Here is a 13646-nt window from a genome sequence, read left to right as displayed (position 1 = left end):
TGATGCTTCGATTGACTCTTCTCTACTGAATTGAATTGAAGTAGCTTTCTGGTGTAATATCTATCAATAATCCTTCGACGCTCAAATTAGAATTAGAGAGAAAATAATAGTCTAGAAATAGAAAGTTCAAACCCTTTTTTCCTTCATTGATTCTTTTATTTATAGATCATTCCTTCGAATAAGGTTGTCCTTTTAATCAGAATTTGATTATAGAAAATTCCTTGATTCTAAAGATCTTAAACGGAATATGAATATCTGATATTGAGTTCAAGATTGTTGGGAGATCTCTTCCGAGATCTTAGACTTCAATATGGTACATTTCAAAATTATGCAAATCTTTGGATCAAACTTGCCCTCTCAAGCAGACCAGATTCTATCTATGTTGTCCTGCCTTACCAACCAAGTTAGACACCACTACTTTGATCTACCCTGTTAATGGGCAGGATGGGATTTATTGGCTCATTCAAGGTACCACATAATTGGTTCGGACACGTAGACGATCTAGATAACGTACCAATATTATCTTTTATATTTCTTAACTAAGTTAAACTAGGAAAATTCCTTAGGAAGTTCTCTCAAACCTTCATATGGCATTAAAAAGTAATAAACCTGTGTGAGGGATTCTTTTTAAATAGTTCCTAACCTTAACGGGTAATTCGACAATATTTAAATTATCTTTTTAGCGAATGGACCATCAAGCTACTGCCCAAAAGTTAGGAATTATTAATCCTTCTCATAAGTCAAGCAAGGGTTTGTTTATTTTCACCATGTGCGATATAACCAAATAAGCCTAACACATTCTTTCGATAATTTCTACTTATTTGGTGCAAAAATATTTAAGTTAGATGACGATTCGCGTAGTTAATTTTCCGTCAAATCACTCAATTATGACAAGTCCCTAATATGTTTATATAATTATTTAGATGCTCTCCTTCAACCCCTAACGAAAGACACTTAATAATCTTCTCCCAAAAATCAGTCATCAAGCTCTTCAACCTGTTAAATTTAAATTTTTTTAATCCATCCAAATTCTTCTTCAATTCATCATGATCAACCTTGTTTTCACTGTCTTTAATCCTTTTTAGAAAATCCTTAATTTTTCCACCCAAAAATTCATCATTTTTTATTTCTCACAAATCCTATCTTGCTCTTGAAATTTGAAGATGAAAGAAAAGAGAATCTTAAATTGAAAGCAAGGGTGACAAAATAAATATACTTATCATGGGTTAGGAGGAGAAAATTTGAGGTAATAATATTTTATTTCTCAAAAATTCTAACTTATTAGTGAAGTTTGAAGGTCAAAGGAGATCGAATCCCAAAATAAAAAATCAGGGTAAAAATAATACTCAAATCTCATTACTGAGAAAATAAAGGGGCTTTGACAATACGCAAGAGGTGGAAAAATGATGGCAACTAAGGTATTTTTAATTATCATTCAAGAGTTGACCAAGGTAGTGGGGCCTGTCATCAATTTGAAATCACATGGAAGGCCGTAAACTTCACCTAACATGGCTGAAATGGTATGACAAACAATATATTATTAAATAAAGGGAAAATTACAAAACAAGTGTTGTTTTTAAATTAATTATTAACATTTTTTTTTTTTAATTCCTGAAAAAGATTTAACACGCTGCTCTGTCCAGCGTTTTTCCAACTCGTGGGACTGTCCAGCGTCCAGACTCCAGCGTGTTAAACTCTTTTACATATCGAGTAACATTTGAGTAAGACTAGCCAGACTACCGTAATAAGATTTGAAATCTTATTAAGAGTGTCATTGAGTTCACCTTGTTGCTTTCAAAAACATCATCCGATACCACATGATTTAGAGGAACTTAAAATAAAAATATTAAAACAGATTAATTTTTTCGTTAAATTTTAAAAACTTTCAATTTGGGAGTTCAATTGGAGTTTAGTGGCGGCCTATTTTCAAAACCTTGGATTAAACACAAAAATAATAATAATTTTTTAATTTCTTTTCAATTTAAGATTTTTTTTCATGAAATCTAGAAGGCTATGTTGTTGGATTGCCAATTTGATTTCAAGGACCCTTAGTAAGATTTGAAATCATACTAAAAGACTAAGGGAACTGTTTTACATCGTAGCTTTCAAAATCTAAAACACTCGACAATCCAATGTTTTGTGAATACGAGGAACAATCTAGTGCATTTTATTGGTTTTTGTAATTTTCAAAAAATTAACCCTTTTTTTGTAAGGTAATTTTCCCTTAAATAAAAGGATGAACAAAATAGGTGAAATTGAAGGGTTCAGACTTCATATTAGTACCCATCCAGAAATTTTTTAATAAACCCTAACATATACATTTCTACCACATGGATTTGAAGTTTCATATATTGTACTTTTTTTTTTTGATCGGTCTATATTGTAATTTTTAATATATCATGGAAGGTAAATTATATGAAATAATCTAATTATTTACATCTATTTTTAACATATTATAAGTTATATGACAAATAATCTAACTATTTTTAGACACTACTCTGTAAAAAATGACAGTTCCTTATATTTCCACTCTGTTTTCATAGATTAGTCTTATGATACTAACCAATCACTGTTACCGTGCCTCCATCACAGACATAGTTAGAGCATTTAGGGAACTACATTCTGGTTTGCCTATAAGTAAATCTTTCTCCGCCACACTTCTCCTGGTAGAGAATCCCGGTTGTTTCGGAGCAGGCAAAAGCATAGCTTCATTAGCAAACATAGAAACAACATCTACCATGGTGGGTCTATCTGTTGCACTTTCTTGCACGCAAAAGAGACCCACATGAATGCATCTCAACATTTTATCTTTGCAACATGAAGTATCCAACATTTGATCTATTAGCTTAACACCTGCACCTTTTCCCCACAACTCCCATGCCTGAAGAAATCATGCAAGTTCAGATTTACTTTTTATATAAATCCAACTCAAACTTATGAATTCGAAGTGTCAACAACTAAATTGATTTTGTGTTAGCAACTTACATATCCTATGAGATTGAGATGGCGATCAAAATCATTGAAGCTTTTTTTCTTGCCACTGAAAATCTCTAGCAATAACACCCCAAAACTGAAGACATCTGACTTCTCAGAGAAAATGCCCTCCATGGCATACTCAGGAGACATATAACCACTGTATTCAACCATTAAATAAAGTCATTAGTAATATTGGAAAGCGATGTGCATATACATGCCGGTGCAAGCTATGTGAAAAAGTTGTCCAGATACAAAAATGTGCTGGTAGAGATAATTATGCATTGAAAAGTATTAGATGTTTTCACGTAGATGTGTATTTGTGATTAACTTACTATGTCCCAACGATCCTATTTGTATTTGCTTCAGATTCTCTCAATCCAAAAATTCTTGCCAGGCCGAAATCCGATATCTTTGGGTTCATCTCATCATCCAGTAAAATGTTACTAGCTTTTAAATCTCTATGAATCACCCTTAGTCTAGAATATGTATGTAGATAAAGAAGCCCTTGTGCAATCCCTTCGATGACATTGATACGTTTCTTCCAATCTAGTAGCTCTCTTCCCATGGGATCTGCTACAAATAAAAATTTGTATAGATCATACGTTATCTTTTGTGTATGCTTTATGAATGTCAAAGATAAATAAAACCAAACAAATGCGTGAGGAGAAGTGTCTTTGCCACGATGTTTTTTATATTATCTAGTATATTAAGAATTAATCATTCAAGACAACTCAACTATTGAAATCACAACATTTCCATGCAATGCATTTAATCTCATTTTCATCACAATATACAAATTATCCTAGTCAATAGGGCTGATCACCCTATTTTCCATTTAACTTCACCATGATCACATCTTTAATCAAGACATGGAACATCTTACCTGGCAATATAAAAGGAAATGAGCATGTTTAAAACATGAATTAGAAACTTAAAAATCAAATAAATAATATTTGAAAGGATCACAAACCAAAGAGGAAGAAGTCCAAGCTTTTGTTGGGCATGTATTCATAGATTAGCATCTTTTCTTCTCCTTTAATGCAGCAACTCAAAAGTCTTACAAGATTCCTATGTTGAAGTTTGGCAATTAGTACATCTCATTTTTGAACTCCTTTAACCCTTGTCCCGAACTTCTGGAAAGTCTTTTCACTGCTATTTCCTGTCCCTCAAGTAATGTTCCCTGAAATAATAATATCAAGGAAAAAGTTACTTGTTACGCATAAGAAAGAAAGATGCTTGAAGTAATAAATCATAATCATGTTAACCGAGTTTGATTAAAGAAATTGTAGATACTAGCAGTAGATCAGCATCTAAGTCTGACTTCGATGATGAGTCTATAACAGTATTTTAGCATCAACATTACAAAGTACTTCATGAGGAATACTTGGTCAGGTTACTGACCAGATGAAAGTTTAACCCACCATTTCAATGGCTCAGGATACCAAAAACCATCATGGTTAGGGATTTTTTAGCCAATAAATTTGAGCACTTTCCATAAGTATTTCTAGCAATTGGATTTAGACATTTTTTTCTAGATGCTCAAATCAATGACTGGAAATCATGGATCACAGTGATTTCGTGTGCTTCTTCTACCAAATTTTTTTAATTTTTGAATGATGGAAAGAAAGCATGTTTTCAACTCTCCATTTTTCACCTATGTCAGACAATTTTCCAAAGAAAAACAAAACAGCAGGCGCAGCCCCTTACTAGTAGTTAGTTCGGGGATGCAACCAACTTAACTATCTAAAAATGTTACCTTATAAACAGGTCCGAATCCACCCTCTCCGAGCTTATTTGTTGATGAGAAGTTATCTGTGGCAGCCGCTATGCTATCAAACTTGAATAGTATAAACTCATGACCCTTCTTTCCATGTCTTTCAAGCATGTTGGCATCACCAAATTTGTTAGAAGGAAGAGATCCTAATTCAAGTAATACCTTCTCATCATTTGTCTCTGCTTCTGTTTGGGTTCAACAATTAGGGGAACAAATATTATAGTCCAAATGTCACTCTATAAAGTCATTTACTTTATTATGGGAGTTTACCTTTGATCTTTTTCCACTACAAGTAGCTTAGAGAGGCCAAAAGAGACATTATCAAAGCAATTGCCATTGCAATACTGAGCCATATCCACCATTTTTTTCCTGCATTGAAGAACAAAACTATTTGCTTGTTGAATTCTCTCTCTAAATCATTTCATGTATATCAACATAGGTTCACTAATAAATGTCTTATTTACTAACAATTCATTTATTTATGATGTATACAACTCGTAATAAAAAATAAATAAAATTTCCTAGGAATTGAAATTTGATAGTAACATTTCATTTTCATATTCTGTGCAAAAATAATGAAATTAAATACAATTAGAACACTACAGGATGTTCCAAAGAAAAGATAACTCTGCTTAGGCAAGACCGATAGGGAGGAAAAAACACCTCACCACCAGCGTGGCTGCACTACCAGGTGATTGTGCCCCATCTAAGTTTATTCCGACCTATGGTAACAAGTTTGGATTTGACAATTCATTCGCGCCACTCAGCTAGGTTAATTTTGATAAATCCAATAAGGTTTCGATAGAAAATTGGGTTTACACTAATGATGTTTTTGGGTTTCTTCCCAAATAACCCATTATCTTCAACCTCCCTAAAATCTTATCATGTTATTTTGGGCTTGAATAAGATAAAATGTTGAGGTTGAAGGATAAAATTTTTGTTGTTTGTGAAAAATTAATTGGTTGGTCCCTTATTCAATGAATTTTTTCAGATTGTTTGGAAAATTCCCTAAAACACCCATCATTTTCAATCTCTCTAAAATCTCTATCGTGTTCTTGGGATTTCAAGTTGAAGCAGATAAAACATTGAGGATCCTATTCGGAGAAGTTTTTGGAGAATTGTGTGACAGTGCTCAGACCTAATCCATGTTGTATGCACATCATTATGTGAATTACCTTGTTTTTAGGAAGGAAGTACATAAATTTCTTCTGCAGATTTGCTGTTCCTAAAATCCTAATCTTGTTAGTTAGATTTAAATGTTGAAGAGGATTGGGATAAAAATTTTACTTTATTAGAGAATTTTGTGAATAAATCCATGTGATGTACTGTATATATATATATATATATATATATATCAATTCTTTTGTGACTTACCTTGTTTTGAGGTTAGAAGATAAATTTGGGCATCGCCGCTCCCACTAAACTTTGATCCCTTAACCCAAATGTTACATCTTGTCTCATCTTTGTCTAAGGAAGCATAAGCAATACAAGAGCAATAGCTCCTGCACTTGATTTCACAATCGCTGAGACTCATATTAGGCCCATCTGTATAAGGTCTACCTGACATACCACCATTTCTTTGCTTGAACACCTCTTCACCGCTCCTGCAAGCTGATGGCTTGTTACCCTCACAACCTTTCGTTTTGTTTCTACAATCAATCAATGTTCCCCATCCCAGAATACCCACAGGGGGGGCAACAACCTCAATCTTCTCGAGTTGCCCCATCAATCTCATCCTCCAAACTAAGATGGCAGAAGAATAATAAGAACCCGGCTTAGCAGAGTAAGTGAAGTACCTCTCATCCTTACTCGAAACGAAGCTGTAATTGTATTGGTTAGTAATGTTTGAGTATTCCTCAATTGGTATTAATTCAGGTAAGTTTTCAAAATTAGTTCCGTTCCAAACACCACTCCTCCAATAAACCTCTTCTCGTCGTGAGATGACCAATTGGTTTGTACCATTGCGGTCAACCTCAAGAGTAAACGCCCCTGCATAAGGGACTTGGTTGCTTATCCATGAAATAAGTGACCAATTCTTCCCCGTCTTTGAATTCACGCCTAGCTTCATCCCAGGTAGAAGTATGTCGGTAGGATAATCGAAGCTCTGCCATAGTATCCGATACCCGATTCCATTAGAATATGTTTCATTCAACACAAAATTACCCGAATTTAGCAGACTAGCTGTCACGACACTTCCATTTGCTGCTCGTTCGGAACTTAACGGGAAAGGCCCAGGTCCATTTGTTGAAAAATACAATAAACATGATATTCATGGATCTAGGATTTGATCTTGAACAAATAATAGAATAATCGAAATCGAAAAGCAATAATTGTAAAATACCTGGATTCGCTTTTCCGATAATCCGCAAAGAACACTTTGATCTTAATCTGCGAAGAATAGGTGCACTACCCCAACTCTGCCTACACTTTGGTGATGGGAACCTTCTATCTCAATGATAGAATAATCTGTGTGTAGAGAGGGGGGGACGGCCACCTATTTATAATAGAGGATACTAGATTTTCTACCCATCGTAGAATTCTAGTATTAGGTGAATACAACTTAAGTTTTGATAAGATGTTCACTAACCCATCATATTTGATGCTGGTAACCAATGCCAGACTACTAACATGGTTTCCAATTTTATCCTTAATGTTTTGAACAAATTACAATCCAGTATTTATATAAAATTTGTATATGTGAAAAGGCCACAAAATAATTTTAATTACGAAAATAATAATAATAATTCCAACAATCTCCCACTTGGCCTTCACATATACCTTTTGTTTAAAACGACTCTCTGGACTGTTACCTTTTGAATAATCGAGTGCACTCTTTTGAAAAATAATTGTTCAAAACAATTCAGATAATCTTTAACTGTCACCTTTATTCAAAGATACCACTAATAATGGATCATGGATGTAACAAAGTGCTCATTTGTCGGCCCTAAGACAGTTCCATGGTCTCAAAACTAGTACCATCAATAAATTCAGGAGTTTACCTTTACGTGAACTTTCTTTGTGGTATTAGGGCAATGTACAGCCTTCAATGTAGTCTGTATGTACATTCCCTAGGTGTCCAGCTTCATACTCATCGTATGTCATTCTGATATCTTACTAGCAACCAGCTATGTGATATTCCATCACCTTTCTATCCAGAATGAAGACTTCATCAACGTGATGCCAAGTCACGTCTAGTCCAAGCATTTCTTTAATACTTTACGAGTACATCTACTCACAGGCAAACTTAACATGTGTACACAATAATGCATAAATAATGATTAGTCATAATTAATTTCTTTAAGCAGTAATAAATAGTCTATCAAGAGTATAAATAAATCAAAACAAGCATAAAATAAACTTAATACTTAAATAACATGAACAAATGACATGATAACTCCCATACGAGTTACATGTTCCTTGAAAATCTTTAGCGGGAATCCTTTTGTGAGAGGGTCAGCTATCATATTGCTAGAATCTATCTTGGCAATCTCGATCAATCATTTACGAACCTTTTCACATACTAAAAGGTATTTTATTTCGATGTGCTTGTTTCCTCTGGTTACTCTTTCATTCTTTGCAAAATCAGTAACAACCTAATTATCACATAAGGGATGAGCATCATTGCTTACTAGCAATATATCATCAATATAAATCACAAGAATGATGAATCGACTCCCACTCATCTTGCGATATATGACGACATTTTCTTTAAATCCGTATCTAGTCACCACTTGATCAAATTTCAAGTACCACTGTCTTGATGATTGTTTCAACCTATTAATATTTTCAGCTTGCAGATAACTTGAGAATAAGTCTTATAGAAATCAATACTTGACTTTTTCATGAAACCCTTTGCTACAAACCTTATTTTACATTCTATTATCTTACAACTTTCTGGAAACATCGTTAGTTCCTATACTTCATTCTTTTCCATAAATCTCAATTCTTCTTTCATTGCTTCCTGCCAGAATTGATATTCATTTGAGTCCATTGCCTCTTTGAATGTTGAAGGATCATCTACATCACCTTTTATAGCATCTCCTTCCTGAAAGTATACCTCATAATCATCTGTAATAGCGGGTCTGCGTTCTCGAGTAGATCTCCTAATGGGAATGATTGGTTGTGGAACTAGAACCACCACTACTTGAGGATTGGGTTCTGGTTGGATTGCTGCATCTTTTATAATAACAGTACGGATAGGTGATGCCACCAAATGAGGTAAAGGTTGCAGAATAATATATATTGGTAGATCACTATGTTTCTCTTCAAATATAACTTTCCTTCACTTTTCACTCCCACTATTTTGATCATATTCAAGAAACCTAGCAAATCGGTAACCCTAATAACTTCAAACTTCCGTTGCTTAATCATCTTATCTTTAAGACAATTCATACAAACATCAAAAATCTGAAAATCTAGAGGACCTAGAATTCTTTCCTAAAATTAAGGATTCTAGTCTTTATTAGAAATGTGATCTAATTTCAAAAAATCATAATGCAGAAGAGTTTTCTAACGAACTAGAACGCTTAGACCCCTGAACATACTAATCAATAGATAAACATAACAGAGAAGAAACAAACAAATTATCCAAAGATAACTGATAAATATCATCTAATAAATAAATAAATAAAACATGTCCAACAATGTCCAATCTATAAATGGAAAGAATGTTTCTTCTAAAAGACGAGATGTAGAAAATCTCCTCTAAAATCAAAGAATGTCCTATATCGAGAATGGGACGATAAGCTCCAACAACCTCAACCTACAATGCCTCTGCATTCCTAAGAGAAGTCTATCCTCTGGTTTGAGGTTTCTCTTGTTGTCGAACGCCTCCTAGATTCTTTTGCAACCAGTTCTTATACGCAAAACAATCTTTCTTCATGTGTCCCTTTTTCTTTCAGAACCAGCAATCTTCATTATCTATTTTCCCAATCTCTGTCTTTTCCTTGATTATTTTCTGATTCTTGAAATCCTTAAACTCTTTTCCTTGTTTGAAATTCTTGTTGCCGCCTTTCTTGAAATCTTTCTTGCTATTTGGGTGAACTGCCAAGTGAGCTGACTCAACCTTCGATCCCTTCAATCTTTCTTCCTCAGTAACACAAAGAGAAATCAACTGATTCAAGTCCCATTTAGTTTCTTGTGCACTGTAATTGACTTTAAAAGTATCAAAAGATTTAAGCAGAGATAAAACTGCCATATGAACCAAAAGATCATCTTCAAAAATAATCCCTTGTTCACGGAGACCAATGACGAGCTTTGACATCTTCAGAATATGTTCTCGCACATTTTCGTTACCATCATACTTCAGATTCATTAGCTGACCCAAATACTCATACTGAACTGATCTCTTTGTTCCCACAAACTGTTTCTTGATAACTTGCAACAGTTCCTTAGCTGTATCTATGGTCTGAATACCACCTCGAAAAGTCTCACTAATAGATGTTCGAATGATCATCATGGACAATCTATTAGCCTTTTCCCATTTAGCAAAATGGGTTCTTACCAACTCCGTAGAATCTGGAAGTGGAGCTGGTGGGATGTCCTCAAAAAGAATAAAATCAAAATCCATGCATCCCAACAAAATATCAATATTCATCCTCCAAGATGAATAATTAGAGCCATTAAGAGGTTCAATCCCTGCCAGACTCTTTTGAATCAATGACCCATCTATAGCTGCAATAAGATGTGGTCAATCATTAATATATATATATATATATATACACTGTGGGATTCAATTCTTTCAATTCGTACCAGGGGTTTTGGTCGAATCGTATCAGAGTGTTTTATTAAGGGTAAAACTTTTCACTCTGCAGGTACAAACAAGTCGCATCATCAAGACTCGCCTTTGGGCTGAGATCTCAATATGCTATATGTTCCCTAAAATTGCGTTGGAGTTTGCACATAGACTTAGCCACTCATGTTTCAGTTCAATCCAGACACTATCCACACCTTTAGGCAAGAGGGTTATCCTTCTCTCCCCTTCACACTTGTGACTATTCTATTCACTCAATCTACACAAACATCCCTAAATCACCTTTAGGCAGAAGTTAGTGATTTCATGCAAAAGAGTGCCACAAAGTGATCTTAGTGAGACATTAAGTCTCAGAATTCAAAAACCCGTAACTTCCATAGAACGGTCACCTTTAGGCAGACTACTATCCTATTTCCATCACGTTCCTTGAACGATCACTCAAAGTGTCTTCCTAAACCCCTATAGACAAGACCTATACCCTAATATATCTAAATTTGCTTTCTAATTATTGTAATTTTTGCATGTGGGTACATTAAAATAACAAAATAAATTATTCAATATAAAAGAAAGCAATTATAGATATATTCTCCAAAATGGTACAACTTAATCTGAACTTTACTGATATATGTTGCTGTCAAAGAATTATTTTAACATTTTTATTGAATAGATCTCGAAAAAATATTCAAAATGGACTCTTGTTTTGTCTAAATCGGAGTTAAAACGATTTAATTATGATTTTTCAAAGTTTTTAAAAGAAAAACCCGATTTTCTATGGTCTGATTCATGTTTGAACCACTGAACCGGTTCGGCTGGACCGGTTCGGCTCGAATCGAGTCAAATGTTGACCCAAACGGTTCGGTTAAGTGAGTCGGTTCGAGTCTGAAACGGGTTTAACCCAACAGACTTAATTAAATCATAAGTTATACTATGAAACGGGCTTAGCCCAATCTCAATAGATAAGCCCAAACGAGCTATTAATATGGGCTTGGCCCAACTGAGAATCAATCGGTCTTTAGCCCAAACGAAAATAATAGCCCAACATAAGAAATATTGGGCTTGACCCAAAGCCGAGTATTAAAGCCCAATTAAATTACAAAGCCCAAATAACAATCGAGCTTGGCCCAATAAAAAAAAAACTCGAGGCCCAAAAAACTAAAACAGTTCGTCTTCTTCGTCAAGAAGACCGAACCCTGTAAAACCCTAGCCGCGCCGCCACCCGATCGCAGCCGTCCATTCGTCGACCGGCAGGTCTGATCGACGGTGTCAGACGATACAAACGGCCACCGAAAACTGTCCGGTAGCGTCCGATTAAAACCTCGCGACTCAGATCGGCAGATCTGATCGACTGAAATTCGAAAAACGAAAACCTTTATTTTATTTTTATTCTTATTCGATCTTAACAGATCTAGATTTCAGAGTTTATGAGAAAAAATAAATAAATAAATAAATAAATAATTTGGGGTAACAGATCTGAAATCTCTTCAATTTCAGATTCTTTCAATCTCTTTGTTTAGTTTATTTATTCTATTTCATAATCTCTTCGACTTCGGTTTGTGATGGCTTCGATTTCTAATGATTACTAACATCACAAGAAAACGATTTCGATTTTGATTCAATCGAACTGGATTTGATCGAACGAGATTACAATGTTGTTTTCAATTTTAATGGATTAACAGAAGTCGATTGTGTTCTTGATTTGGAAAACAAAAAACGCAAATTTTATTTTCGGATAAATCGACTTTAAATAAATAAATAAATAAACATTTATTCCAAAATAAATCCGGATTCACATCAGATTTAATCGAGATAAATCTATTTTAACTGAGATTTAATCAAAGTTTTTGCACAAGAACAAATCCAAACAGGCTCTGATACCAATTGTTGAAAAATACAATAAACATGATATTCATGGATCTAGGATTTGATCTTGAACAAACAATAGAATAATCGAAATCGAAAAGCAATAATTGTAAAATACCTGGATTCGCTTTTCCGATAATCCGCAAAGAACACTTTGATCTTGATCTGCGAAGAATAGGTGCACTATCCCAACTCTGCCTACACTTTGGTGATGGGAACCTTCTATCTCAATGATAGAATAATCTGTGTGTAGAGAGGGGGGGACGGCCACCTATTTATAATAGAGGATACTAGATTTTCTACCCATCGTAGAATTCTAGTATTAGGTGAATACCACTTAAGTTTTGATAAGATGTTCACTAACCCATCATATTTGATACTGGTAACCAATGCCAGACTACTAACATGGTTTCCAATTTTATCCTTAATGTTTTGAACAAATTACAATCCAGTATTTATATAAAATTTGTATATGTGAAAAGGCCACAAAATAATTTTAATTACGAAAATAATAATAATAATAATAATAATAATAATAATTCCAACACCATTGACTCCACTGTGCGTGATTTTTAATTTTCCATCAGCATCATCAATGGTAAGAAAACCAGTGGAATCACCTATTGGGGTGTCACGATTGGCGATCCATACATATGTGTACGGAAGATCAATTCCCACATCGAACCATATCCCTAAGTAACGGTTATTGAATTCTCCGAGGGTGAGGAAGCCTAGTGTGAAGATGGAATTTGGAGAAACTAAGGTCTGCGAATCCGTTAGTCCGCCACCTCGTGTAAAGGATGAGTTTGCTGCTGTTGCATGGGATGGTAAGTAAAGGAAAATGAAGAGAAGTAGAAGTGAAGCACCAAGGGTATGGTTTCTCTTCATGGCCATTGGAGGATTGTGTTAATGGAGATACCTCTATCAACACTTATATTGACTTTTTTACATTTAAATTGATCAATCTAATTTATTCTCGTAAAAACTATTTCCTGAGTTAGTCAATTAGCCACGAAAGTCGTAAGTTTTGAATTTTGACCATTGAAATTTGAAGTGATTCAACCAATTATGTTAAAAAAAATAAAAAGAGCTGCTAATGGCATCCTAACTTTTACTTATTACAATCCAATTAAAATTTAGGCAAATTTTCAAATAATTACAAAAAATTTTGGTATTTCCAAAGTGTTACTAATGTTATTATAATTATCACGTAATGTTGATAATTTGATAATATTTTTTCAACATTATCTGATAATTGTATCAATACATGTAACACTTTCAACA

At 34.2% G+C, this 13646-nt stretch overlaps 1 pseudogene across 1 annotated transcript; it reads right to left on the bottom strand.

Annotated features, from left to right (window-relative positions):
• Positions 1-2501: 2501 nt before the first annotated feature.
• LOC147401850 (G-type lectin S-receptor-like serine/threonine-protein kinase CES101) lies at positions 2502-13294 on the bottom strand (annotated as a pseudogene). The gene is made up of 8 exons (XR_015178948.1): positions 12915-13294; positions 6121-6992; positions 5085-5161; positions 4733-4935; positions 3947-4156; positions 3309-3546; positions 2986-3133; positions 2502-2881 (listed from the first exon to the last, which is right to left on the bottom strand). The product of XR_015178948.1 is annotated as a G-type lectin S-receptor-like serine/threonine-protein kinase CES101 (transcript).
• Positions 13295-13646: the final 352 nt, after the last annotated feature.

The sequence above is a fragment of the Akebia trifoliata genome, chromosome 5, assembly GCF_017979445.1.
Source record: "Akebia trifoliata isolate Shusen 1 chromosome 5, ASM1797944v1, whole genome shotgun sequence".
Taxonomy (NCBI): domain Eukaryota; kingdom Viridiplantae; phylum Streptophyta; class Magnoliopsida; order Ranunculales; family Lardizabalaceae; genus Akebia; species Akebia trifoliata.
Note: the sequence above shows the minus strand (reverse complement) of the source record. Positions and strands in the feature narration are given on the sequence as shown.